A 14,136-nucleotide genomic window follows, 5' to 3' on the forward strand; every position below is an offset into this window, starting at 1 on the left:
AAAACGGACGAAACGGACCTCCTACAATCGAAACGGGGGTCCTGTTCATCGGGAGGGGTGTGGCGTACCGCAAAACGGACGAAACGGACCTCCTACGGTCGAAACGGGGGTCCTGTTCATCGGGAGGGGTGTGGCGTACCGCAAAACGGGAATCCACGGGATACTGTTCATCTGCACCGTCGACCTCCTCCAGCCTCCATGGGCTACCGTCTACCTCCTCCAGCCTCCACGAGCTCCTGTTCATCCAGCCTCCACCGCGCGCTACTCCACCGGCTACTGTTCAAGCACCCCTCCACTGTCTACTATTCATCCAGCCCTCCACACCACGGGGTCCTGTTCAACCAGCCCTCCACGGCCACCCCTCCATCATCTACTGTTCATCCAGCCCTCCACACCACGGGTTCCTATTCATCCAGAGGCAACGCCACCGCTCACTGTTCATCCAAACCCCCCCGCAACGCTCACTGTTCATCCAATCGATCGGCTTCCTATAGCAGCAGTAGCGAAGGAATCGCTCCATCGGGTTCAGTTAACAGCCATCGATCGATCGCTCGGGTTCAGTAACACGTAGCCTGCAGTGCAATCGCTCGGGTTAAGTTAGAGCCCAACGCCTCGCTCGGCTTCAGTTAGAGCCAACGCCTCGCACACATGCGCGTACGTACGAGAGAAACGAGCATCGCTCCGCCCCCGACCTCCCACCGTAACCGGCAACTCCCCGAAATTTTCCTCCCCCTTGCTTCTACCACGGTTTTTTCCGTCATGGACGGCCCAAAGAATGTCATGCAACTGCGTCTCCGGCCCGCCCAGGACGAAAAGCCCATTTTCTGTCATGATTTTTTGTCATAGAAGTAGGAGCCCACCACATCTATGATGATACCGGGTTTTGTCACAATTATCGTCATAGAAGTGTCATATGTATGACAGATTTTTTTTTCGTTCGGCCCAAAATGTCACGGATGTGTCTTTTTTTGTAGTGTCTATTCTTATGAACTTAATACTCTAGATGCATGCTGGATAGCGGTTGATGTGTGGAGTAATAGTAGTAGATGCAGGCAGGAGTCAGTCTACTTGTTGCGGGTGAGGGAGTCCTGGATTAGTGGGTGTCCGGATGGCCGGACTATGACCTTTGGACGGACTCCCGAACTATGAAGATACAAGATTGAAGACTTCTTCCCATGTCCGGATGGGACTTTCCTTGGCGTGTAAGGCAAGCTTGGCGATACGGATATGCAGATCTCCTCCCATTGTAACTGACTCTGTGTAACCCTAGCCCTTTCCGGTGTCTATATAAACCGGAGGGTTTTAGTTCGTAGGACGAACAACAATCATACCATAGGCTAGCTTCTAGGGTTTAGCCTCTCTGATCTCGTGGTAGATCTACTCTTGTACTACCCATATCATCAATATTAATCAAGCAGGAGTAGGGTTTTACCTCCATCAAGAGGGCCCGAACCTGGGTAAAAACATCGTGTCCCTTGTCTCCTGTTACCATCCGCCTAGACACACAGTTCGGGACCCCCTACCCGAGATCCGCCGGTTTTGACACCGACATTGGTGCTTTCATTGAGAGTTCCTCTGTGTCGTCACCTTTAGGCCCGATGGCTTCTTCGATCATCAACAACGACGCGGTCCAGGGTGAGACTTTTCTCCCCGGACAGATCTTCGTATTCGGCGGCTTTGCACTGCGGGCCAATTCACTTGGCCATCTGGAACAGATCGAAAGCTACGCCCCTGGCCATCACGTCAGATTTGGAAGTTTGAACTACACGGCTGACATCTGCGGAGACTTGATCTTCGACAGATTCGAGCCGCGGCTGAGCGCGCCGCACTATCATGAGGGGCATGATCTAGCTCTGCCGCCGGATAGTGTCCAGAAGGCCGTTCAGGTGTCCGCTCCAACCCTTAGCTCGGAGCTGACTGTGCCAATCAAGGACAGATGGTTGGACACCACCTCGGGGGCTGCAATCTCTACGGCGATCGAGCCGAACACCAGTCTTGTCCTTCGCGAAGCTTGTGACTCCAACATGCCGGACTCCTTTCCAGACTCCGAATCTTCCACACCCCTTCCAATCGAACCCAATTGGGCTCCGATCATGGAGTTCACCGCCGCGGACATATTTCAGCACTCGCCCTTTGGCGACATCCTGAATTCACTAAAGTCTCTCTCTTTATCAAGAGAGCCCTGGCCGGACTATGGTCAGCAAGGTTGGGATGCGGACGACGAAGAAATTCGAAGCCCACCCAACACCCACTTCGTAGCCACTGTCGATGATTTAACCGGCATGCTCGACTTCGACTCCGAAGACATCGACGGTATGGACGCCGATGAAGGAGACGACCAAGAACTAGCGCCTATAGGTCACTGGAAATCAACCTCATCATATGACATATACATGGTGGATACCCCAAAAGAAGGGGATGGCGATGGAACAACGGAGGATGACCCCTCCAAGAAACAGCCTAAGCGCCGGCGTCAGCGGCGCCGCTAAATCCCGCCACAGCAAAAACGGCGATTCCGGCACCGGAGACAATAACACCCCGGACAGTGCCGAAGACAATCCCCTCCAGCAGGATTCAGCGCAGGAGGATGGAGAAGCCAGCCCTCGTGAGAGAGAGGCAGATAGAGAGGTCGAGGACGATAATTACATGGCTCCCTCCGAAGACGAAGCAAGACTCAACGACGATGAATTTGTCGTACCTGAGGATCCCGTCGAACAAGAGCGTTTTAAACGCAGGCTTATGGCCACCACAAGCAGCCTCAAGAAAAAACAGCAGCAGCTTAGAGCTAACCAAGACTTGCTAGCCGACAGATGGACTGAAGTCCTCGCTGCCGAAGAGTACAAACTCAAAAGCCCCTCCAAGAGCTACCCAAAGCGCAGGCTGCTACCCCAATTAGAGGAGGAAGCAACCAAACCTACATCACTAGCGTATGATGCGGCCGACCGGCCACCCCGTGGCCGCGACAGAGAGGCCTTTCAGCCATCGACTCAATCCGCACCCCGGCGCCGCTCAAAAAGTACCAAGGCACGGGGAAACGCGTCGGACTTGCGAGACATATTGGAGGACAAGGCAAGGCAAACAAGATCGATCTACGGATCGTGTGGGCGCCCCATGACACGTGACGATAACCGTCACGCCGGATATGGCAAATACGGCCAGGCCAAACACAACAGACAAAGCTCATCCGAGCTACGTCGTGATATAGCCCAGTACAGAGGCGCCGCACACCCACTATGCTTCACAGACAAAGTAATGGATCATCAAATCTCCGAGGGTTTTAAACCCGTAAACATTGAATCATACAATGGCATAACAGATCCTGCGGTATGGATCGAGGATTATCTCCTCATATCCACATGGCCCGCGGTGATGATCTACACGCTATGAAATACCTCCCACTCAAGCTTAAAGGACCAGCTCGGCATTGGCTTAACAGCTTGCCAGTAGAGTCAATTGGTTGCTGGGAGGACCTGGAATCCGCATTCCTTGACAATTTCCAGGGCACCTATGTGCGACCACCAGACGTCAATGACCTAAGCCACATAATTCAGCAGCCAGAGGAATCGGCCAGACAATTCTGGACACGGTTCCTAACCAAGAAAAATCAAATAGTCGACTGTCCGAATGTAGAGGCCCTCGCAGCCTTCAAGCATAACATCCGAGACGAATGGCTTGCCCGGGACCCAGGATAGGAAAAGCCAAATTCCATGGCAGCCCTCACAACACTCATGACCCGCTTTTGTGCGGGAGAAGACTGCTGGCTAGCTCGTAGCAATAACATGACCAAGAGCCCTGGTAATTCGGATACCAAGGACAATAATGGCAGGTCGCGTCGCAACAAGCACAAGCGCCGCATTAACAGCGACAATACTGAGGATACAACAGTTAATGCCGGATTCAGAGGCTCTAAACCCGGTCAACGAAAAAAGCCATTCAAAAGAAATACTCCGGGCCCGTCCAGTTTAGACCGGATACAAGAACGCTCGTGCCAGATACACGGCACCCCTGAACAACCAGCCAATCACTCCAACAGGGATTGTTGGGTGTTCAAGCAAGCAGGCAAGTTAAGTGCCGAAAACAGAGACAAGGGGCTGCACAACGATGACGAGGAGGGGCCCCGGCCGCCGAACAACAGAGGACAGAAGGGCTTTCCCCCACAAGTGCGGACGGTGAACATGATATACGCAACCCACATCCCCAAAAGGGAACGGAAGCGTGCGCTCAGGGACGTATATGCGTTGGAGCCAGTCGCCCCAAAGTTCGACCCATGGTCCTCCTGCCCGATCACTTTTGATCGAAGGGACCACCCCACTAGCATTCGTCACGGCGGATTCGCCGCATTGGTACTAGACCCAATCATTGACGGATTTCACCTCACTAGAGTCCTCATGGACGGCGGCAGCAGCCTGAACCCGCTTTATCAGGATACAGTGCGGAAAATGGGCATAGATCCCTCAAGGATTAAACCCACAAAGACGACCTTTAAAGGCGTCATACCAGGTGTAGAGGCCAGCTGTATAGGCTCAGTTACACTCGAAGTGGTCTTCGGATCCCCGGATAATTTCCGAAGCGAGGAGTTAATCTTCGACATAGTCCCGTTCTGCAGTGGCTATCACACCTTGCTCGGACGAACCGCATTTGCAAAGTTCAATGTGGTGCCGCACTATGCATATCTCAAGCTCAAGATGCCAGGCCCTCGTCGAGTCATTATGGTCAATGGAAACACCGAACGCTCTCTCTGAACAGAGGACCACACGCGGCCCTCGCGGCGGAAGTACAAAGTAGCCTCTCAAGGCAATTCTCCAGTCCGGCTGTTAAGCGTCCGGACACCGCCAAGCGCGCCCGGAGTAACCTACAACAAGACCGTCTCGCACGTTCCGAGCTAGCATAGCAGTGCGGCCCCAACCCCAGCCCTCGCGAGATTGCGAAACCAGTACCACGCGTACATAATTACGCTCTGGAAATACCATGGGCATAAGGGGAGGGGCACAACCACGGCATGCCTAGAATGTGGCTCAACCGCACTAGGGGCTCCCAATTTTGTAATTTCTCTTTTCTTACTTTCAGGACTCCACTTTCAGGAAGGCCTGTCCGGCAGTACAATCGCCAAACACATGATGCAACAGCCAGGGAGGCAGCAAGCCACGTCGAACATCCAGGTGGTCTCTATAACGAGCTAAATACCTGTCTTACTTAAAGTCTCGCAGCTTTCCCCTGGAGGGGAACATGTCAAATAATCCCATCTCTTGCTTATCGTACTATTTGTATCGTCCTGCTTTCATAGTAGCCCTTTAATAAACAATACATAGCTCTTGTCTATTATTGCATTCATTTTTTTATGTACATATGTTCAGTTATGACATTATGCAACCGTACACTTTGGTACGGCCAATACACGAGGGGTTTAAGTTCCCCAAAATACGGTGTGAGAAGACCGAACACTCTCATGAGTGCGGCACCCCGAACTTATAGCATTATATGCATCGGCTCCGAATCATGTCTTGGGTCAATAGTTGGGTTTTCCCGGCTCCCATGTTTTGGTACCTTACGTTCCACTATATCAGCTATGGTAGTGCTGGCAGAACTACTGCGATTGTGCCCCAGTTGAGCTGGGTTAACACCTCAGTAGACAAAGCTAAAACTGACCGTCATGATAGGGCGAGAGCCGGTCGCTGTTCGAGAGGTTTTTCGAGTCCTTAAAGACTTATGCCGCTTAGAGCGAGGAGCTGGCTTTGTCCGGCCTAGGCGTGGATAGCGCCCCGAGCTCGGTCTTCCGAATACTAGGGGCTTCGCCGAAATTTAAAATTATAGAATTCTATGGCTAAGTGAGAGTGACAAAGCATTATAAGTCCAATTGCCTTGTTCGTTGTGTTGAGCGCCTCCCTCGAAGGACCCAAGAATGGGAACAAGAGCGCTTAGGTTTATCCCGAACACCCCAGCACTCGTGGCATGGGGGCAGAAGCCGACGACTTGCATCTCTCAGATTTAATAAACGGTCGCACAGAAGGTAATATTTTAAATTCAAAAAGTGTTGCTTAGCGCATATGAACAAGTTTTCAGCGCACAGGATAAAAACACGAGCGAGTTTACTCAAAAATTAAATCCTTGGAACATTCGTTCGCCACAAGGCAGGCACCCTTCAGGACGCCCTCATAGTACATCTTGGGCCTGCGATGCGCCTTCCCTTCCGGTGGTCCTTCCGTCACTAGCTTCTCAGCATCCAGCTTGCCCCAGTGCACTTTGGCATGGGCAAGGGCCCTACGGGCGCCTTCGATGCATACGAAGCGCTTGATGACTTCAAGCCACGAACAGGCATCCACCAGCCGCCTCACCAGCCCAAAGTAGCTCTCAGGCAGGACCTCCCCAGGCCACAGCCGGCCTATAAGGCCCTTCATGGCCTGTTCGGCCACCTTATGGAGCTTGACCAGCTGCTTTAGCTGGTCGCTCAAGGGCACCGGGTGTTCGGCCTCAGCATACTGGGACCATAACACCTTCTCCGTCGAGCTCCCTTCTTCGGCTCGGTAGAATGCGGCGGCGTCGGACACACTGCGGGGCAGATCTGCGAATGCTCCTGGAGAGCTCCGGATTTGGGTAAGTAACACGTAATTCACTTTCACATGCTTGCTTTTCATAAAGAATGCCTTACCCGCCGCTATCTTTTTCATCGCCTCAATCTCCTGGAGGGCTTTTTGGGCTTCGGCCTTGGCAGACATGGCGCTTTCAAGTGCCGAGGCAAGCTCGGACTCTCGCGTCTTTGAGTCAATCTCTAAACTCTCGTGTTTCTTCACGAGAGCATCGAGCTCTTGCTGCACCTCCGCCACCCGCGCCTCTTGTTTCTCTCTCTCAGTGCGCTCCATGGCCGCATTGTCTTCGGCCTTGGACAACGCTTCCTTCAGGGTCGCCACCTCGGTTGTGGCCCCTGTAACATTCACGTTGGTCCTGTCATTATTTGCAACCAGGTATTTTTACATATATTTACATAAGGCACTACCTACCTTCCTTGTCCTCGAGCTGCTTCTTGGCAAGGCCGAGCTCGTTCTCGGACCGCTCGAGGCTCTGCTTCAATGCATCGACCTCTGCAGTCAGTGTCGCAGAGGTCAGCAGCGCAACCTGCATTCCCATATTGATATATTTATGTTAGACTCCTGCGTATATCTTTTTAGATCCTCAGTCCGACTTTTCTTTCTGAACACCAAACTGAGCATCAGGGGCTACTGTCTATGCGGTAACATTTTTACATGTTTTAAATACATACCTCAAAGCCTGTTAAAAGGCTGGCACAGGCTTCTGTCAGCCCGCTTTTGGCGGACTGAACCTTCTGGATCACCGCACTCATAACAGTACAGTGCCCCTCGTTGATGGAGGCGCCATTAAGCACCTCCAGCAAATTGTCTGGCACTTCCAGTTGGACGGAGGCCGCCGGCATCGTAGGCTTGCCCTTCTTACGAAGGGGCCGCCTGCCGGACTCCGGAACCATTGAAGATTCCGGTGCGGTGTTCGGCCCAGGACCGGACTTAGAGCCCTTTGGGGTTTTGCCCCCATTGCGCCTGGACTCCAGGAGGTCGCCTTGTGGCGCCTCCGGGATTGCCTCCTCCTGGCCCGTCCCCTTTTGGGACTCCACCTCGGCATCATCCGTGGGGCGAGGGGAGGTAGCGGTCGGGAGTGAAAGGCTGTTCATATCCGATGAATCCAGGGATCCGCTCGACGAAGTGTCGAGCTGGGCCCTGGGCGGACTGCATAATTATATTCGGCGTCAGAAGGTACTGTGCACTAAAGGAACGCCATGAGTTATTTTGGTATCCGGATACTTACGATGTTGCCAGGGGCTTGGCCCTGGTTGGCCACTCCTCTCCCCCGTCTTCGCCGTCGGAGGCGTAGTCCGGAAGAAGGGTCTTCCCCTTCTTGGACCCTCTGGCCCTCCCCAGTTGGGGCGGCCTTCCTTTTCTTTCTTCCCCCCGTTGGAGGGGGAGAGGCTTCTTCTTCCTCCTCGTCTTCAGAGGAGGAGTGCGCTTCGGGGTCGTCGGGCGATGAGTCTGACACCACCAGGCGTCGGGAGCTCCTTTGAGTTCCCGTGGCCTTCTTCTTGGCCTTCTTCTCCGGCACCACCTGAGGTGCCGGAACCAGCAGCTTTGCCAAGCGGGCGTCTACTGGGTCTTCGGGCAAAGGAGCCGGACAGTCGATCTGTCCGGACTTCTTCTGCCAGTCCTGTTAAAGGAATGGGAGCTTAGATCCCGCATAGAGTCAAACTATGAAAAACAAGTACCCTGTAATGGGTAAACTAAGCTTACCGCGCTGGCTTGGTGCTTCGCGTAGAATTCGCGATCCTCGATAGTGGGAGGGTGAACCTCGGAGCTCTTGAAAAGCACCTTCCAAGCATCTTCGTGCGTTGTGTCAAAGAGCATGGACAGAGTTTGGTGCTGGGCCGGGTCGAATTCCCACAGATTAAAAGCCCGCCGTTGACACGGGAGGATCCGGCGGAAGAGCATGACCTGGACTACGTTGACGAGTTTAACCTTCTTGTCCATCAGGTTCTGGATGCAGGTTTGGAGTACGGTCGCCTCTTCTAGATTACCCCACGACAGGCCCGTCTCTTTCCATGAGGTGAGCCGTGTGGGGATGCCAGATCGGAACTCGGGGGCCGCTGCCCATTCAGGGTCACGTGGCTCGGTGATGTAGAACCACCCCGATTGCTACCCTTTGATGGTTTCCACAAAGGAGCCCTCGAGCCATGTGACGTTGGCCATCTTGCCCACCATGGCGCCTCTGCACTCTGCTTGTCGGCCGCCCACAACCTTCGGCTTGACATTGAAGGTCTTCAGCCATAAGCCGAAGTGGGGCTGGATGCGGAGGAAGACCTCGCACACGATGATAAACGCCGAGATGTTGAGGATGAAGTTCGGGGCCAGATCGTGGAAATCTAGGCCGTAGTAGAACATGAGCCCCCGGACAAAGGGTGAAGAGGAAAGCCCGGTCCGCGGAGGAAATGGGGGAGAAACACGACCCTCTCATGGGGCCTGGGGGTGGGGATGAGCTGCCCCTCATCTGGGAGCCGGTGCGCGATGTCGTTGGACAAGTATCCGGCTTTCCTCAGCTTTTTGATTTGCCCCTCCGTGATGGAGGAGGCCATCCACTTGCCTCCCGCTCCGGACATGATTGGAGAAGGTTGAGGTGGGAAGTGCGGACTTGGGCGCTGGAGCTCGAGTGCGCAGGAATGGATAAGCGAAGGAGGAGGAAGGCGTAGATGGAAAGGGTGGATTCTTATCCCCTTATATGGGCGGCCGAAACTATGTGCCCCCACCAGCCTAGTAAAACTCGCTTATCTCCCAAGCGCCGCGATTAATGGCACGGTTGGGTTACCCACGCCCGTATTGATGAGAATCCCGAAATAAGGGGACATGATCTCTGCTTCGACAAGACGTGCCAAGGAAACCGCCTCGCTAAACATAGCAAGAAGGATTTCTGGCGCCGTTGCCGGGGAGGTCTTTGCTCAAGTCAAGACATACCAAGTACCCATCACAAACTCATCTCCCTCTCATTTACATTATTTGCCATTTGCCTCTCATTTTCCTCTCCCCCACTTCACCCTTGTCGTTTTATTCGCCCTCTCTCTCCCAATCTCCTCTCTTTTCCGCTTGCCTTCTTCCTCTCTCTTTCACTTGCCTTTTTCTGTTTGCTTGTGTGTTGGATTACTTGTCGCCATGGCGCAAGATAATACCAAATTGTGTGATTTCTCCAATACCAATAATAATGATTTCCTTAGTACTCCGATTGCTCCTCTTAATGATGTTGGGTCTTGTGAAATCAATGCTGCTTTGCTGAATCTTGTTATGAAAGATCAATTCTCCGGCCTTCCTAGTGAAGATGCTGCTACTCATCTAAATAATTTTGTTGATTTGTGTGAGATGCAAAACAAAAAAGACACGGATAATGATATTGTTAAATTGAAGTTATTTCCTTTTTCACTTAGAGATCGTGCTAAAATTTGGTTTTCGTCTTTGCCTAGAAATAGTATTGATTCTTGGAACAAATGCAAAGATGCTTTTATCTCTAAGTATTTTCCTCCCGCTAAGATCATCTCGCTTAGGAACAATATTATGAATTTTAAACAACTTGATCATGAGCATGTTGCCCAATCTTGGGAAAGAATGAAATTGATGATTCGCAATTGCCCTACTCATGATTTGAATTTATGGATGACCATACAATTTTTTTATGCCGGATTGAATTTTGCTTCTAGAAATCTTTTAGATTCGGCCGCCGGAGGCACGTTTATGGAAATCATGTTAGGAGATGCTACAAAACTTCTTGATAATATTATGGCTAATTATTCTCAATGGCACACTGAACGATCTATTAGTAAAAAAGTGCATGCTATAGAAGAAATTAATGTTTTGAGTGGAAAGATGGATGAGCCTATGAGATTGCTTGCTACTAAGAGTTCTTCTATTGATCCCAATGATATTCCTTTATCTACCTTGATTGATAATAATAATGAATATATGGATGTAAATTTTGTTGGTAGGAATAATTTTGGAAACAATGCTTATATAGGAAACTTTAATCCTAGACCGTTCCCTAGCAATTCCTCTAATAATTATGGAAATTCCTACTATAATTCTTATCGTAATTTTAATAAGATGCCCTCTGATTTTGAAAATAGTGTGAAAGAATTTCTGATCTCTCAAAAGAATTTTAATGCTTTGCTTGAAGAAAATTTGCTCAAAGTTGATGATTTGGCTAGGAACGTTGATAGACTTTCGCTTGATGTTGATTCTCTTAAACTTAGATCTTCTTCTCCTAAGCATGATATCAATGAGTCTCTCAAAGCAATGAGAATTTCCATTGACGAGTGCAAGGAAAGAACCGCTAGATTGTGAGCTAAGAAAGATTGCTTTATAAAGGCGTGTTCTTCTAGTTTCCATGAAAATAATGATGAAGATCTTAAAGTTATTGATGTGTCCCCTATTAGATCTTTATTTTGCAATATTAATCTTGATAATAATGGGACTGAAGATGAGTCAACTTTATTTAGAAGGCGTCCCAAGAATTTGGAGTTTTTAGATCTTGATGCTAAATTTGGTAAAAGTGGGATTGGAGAGGTCATGACTTTAAATAGTATTGAACGCACTATCTCGGATTTCAAGGATTTTGATTATGATAATTGTTCTTTAGAAAGTTGTATCTCCTTGTTGCAATCCGTTGTTAATTCTCCTCATGCTTATAGTCAGAATAAAGCCTTTACCAAACATATTGTCGATGCCTTGATGCAATCTTTTGATGAAAAACTTAATTTGGATGTTTCTATACCTAGAAAACTTAATGATGAGTGGGAACCTACTATAAAGATTAAAATTAAAGATTATGAGTGTTTTGCCTTGTGTGATTTGGGTGCTAGTGTTTCCATGATTCCGAAAACTTTATGTGATATTCTAGCTTTCCATGATCTTGATGATTGCTCTTTAAACTTGCACCTTGCTGATTCCACCATTAAAAAGCCAATGGGAAGGATCAATGATGTTATGATTGTTGCAAATTGAAATTTGGTGCCCGTTGATTTTATCGTTCTTGATATAGATTGCAATCTTTCTTGCCCTATTATTCTTGGTAGACCTTTCCTTAGAACGATTGGTGCGATTATTGATATGAAGGAAGGGAATATTAGATTCCAATTTCCATTAAAGAAAGGCATGGAGCACTTTACAAGAAAGAAAGTAAAATTTCCTTATGAATCTATCATGCGAGCTACCTATGAATCAAGTGCCAAAGATGGCACTACTTAAATCTATCTTCGCTTTTATGCCTAGCTAGGGGCGTTAAACGATAGCGCTAGTTGGGAGGCAACTCAATTTTCTTTGTGTTTCTTGTTTTTGTTCCTGTTTAGTAATAAATTTTGTTTCTACTTTCTGTTTAGATTTGTTTTCATGTTTTATTTAGTGTTTGTGCCAAGTAGAACCAATAGGATAACCTATGATATGAGTTGATTTGATTCTGCTGAAAAACAGAAACTTTGCGCTCACGAGAAAAAAATCAATAAATCACTGGAACGAGATTTTGCATTGATTCTTTCTGCTTATGTTCAATAAAAAAATTGTCTAGTACTTTCTATTTTGGTAGGACTTTTAAAATTCCAGAAGTTTGCGTTAGTTACAGATTGCTACAGGCTGTTCTGCTTTTGACAGATTCTGTTTTTCGCGTGTTGTTTACTTGTTTTGATGCATCTATGGCTAGTAAAATAGTTTATGAACCATAGAGAACTTGGAATACAGTAGGTTTAACACCAATATAAATAAAGAATGCGTTCATTACAGTACCTCATGTGGTGGTTTTGTTTTCTTTCACTAACGGAGCTTATGAGATTTCCTGTTGAGTTTTGTGTTGTAAAGTTTTCAAGTTTTGGGTAAAGATTTGATGGACTATGGTATAAAGGGTGGCAAAAGCCTAAGCTTGGGGATGCTTATGGCACCCCAAGATATTCAAGAATATCCAAAAGCCTAAGCTTGGGGATGCCCCCGGAAGGCATCCCCTCTTTCGTCTTCGTTCATTGGTAACTTTACTTGGAGCTATATTTTTATTTGCTACATGATATGTGTTTTGCTTAGAGTGTCGTGTATTTTATTAGTCTTTGCTTTTTAGTTTACCACAATCATCCTTGCTGTACACACCTTTTGGGAGAAGCCCACTTGATTGGAATTTATTAGAATACTATATGTGCTTCACTTATATCTTTTGAGCTAGATAGTTTTTGCTCTAGTGCTTCACTTATATCTTTTAGAGCACGACGGTGGATTAATTTTGAAGAAATTGTTGATCTCTCATGCTTCAATTATATAATTTTGAGAGTCTTTTAGAACAGCATGGTATTTGGTATGGTTATAAATTGGTCCTAGAATGATGAGCATCCAAGTTGGGTATAATAAAAACTATCATAAGAAGTGAATTGGATGCTATGATCAACTTGATACTTGATAATTGTTTTGAGATAGGGAGGTAGTGATATTAAAGTCATGCTAGTTGGGTGATTATGAATTTAAAGAATGCTTGTGTTGAAGTTAGCAAGTCCCGTAGCATGCACGTATGGTTAAAGTTGTGTAACAAATTTGAAGCATGAAGTGTACCTGGCTTGTGCATCCTTATGAGTGGCAGTCGGGGACGAGCGATGGTCTTTTCCTACCAATCTATCCCTCAAGGAGAATGCGCGTAGTGCTTGGTTTTTGATGACTTCTAAATTTTTGCAATAAGTATATGAGTTCTTATGACTAATGTTGAGTCCATGGATTACACACACTTTTACCTTTCCATCATTGCTAGCCTCTCCGGTACCGTGCATTGCCCTTTCTCACCTTGAGAGTTGGTGCAAACTTCGCCGATGCATCCAAACCCCGTGATATGATATGCTCTATCGCACATAAACCTCCCTATATCTTCCTCAAAACATGTAACGCCCCGGATCCGATGCGCCAGGTGTCTGCCAGTTATTCGCCGTCGTTGCCATGTCATTTGCTTGCGTGTTGCATCTTATCATGTCATCATGTGCATTTCATTTTGCATACGTGTTCATCTCATGCATCCGAGCCTTTTCCCCGTTGTCCGTTTCGCGATCCGGCGCTCCTATGTCCTCCGGCGTTCCCTTTTTCGTCTCCTGTTGTGAGTGGGTGTTAAACATTCTCGGAATGGACCGAGTCTTGCCAAGTGGCCTTGGTATAGCACCGGTAGACTGCCTGTCAAGTTTCGTGCCATTTGGGGGTCGTTTGATACTCCAACGGTTAACCGGGTAACCGCAAAGGCCTCTTTTGTGTTGCAGCCCAACACCCCTTCTAAAGTGGCCCAAAACCCATCTAACTCCCCTCCTTGATCTCGGTCGTTCGATCACGATCGCGTGGCCGAAAACCGCTCCTCATTTGGACTCTCCTAGCTCCCTCTACCTTTAAAAACGTCTCCCCTCTTCTTTTTCGCGGATGTTTTCCCCCGAAACCCTAGCCCCGCTCTCCTCCAACCGTCGGCCGCCACCTCACCCTCTCTCTCCTCCCCCTCACCGCGCGGCCCGCGGGACCCGGATCGGGCCTGCGCGAGACCGCGCCGCCGCCGCCGTCCGCCAGTTCGGCCCGCGCCGTCCGCCTCCCGGCCCGAGCTCCCTCC

The sequence above is a fragment of the Triticum dicoccoides genome, chromosome 5B (assembly GCF_002162155.2).
Source record: "Triticum dicoccoides isolate Atlit2015 ecotype Zavitan chromosome 5B, WEW_v2.0, whole genome shotgun sequence".
Classification (NCBI taxonomy): Eukaryota; Viridiplantae; Streptophyta; class Magnoliopsida; order Poales; family Poaceae; genus Triticum; species Triticum dicoccoides.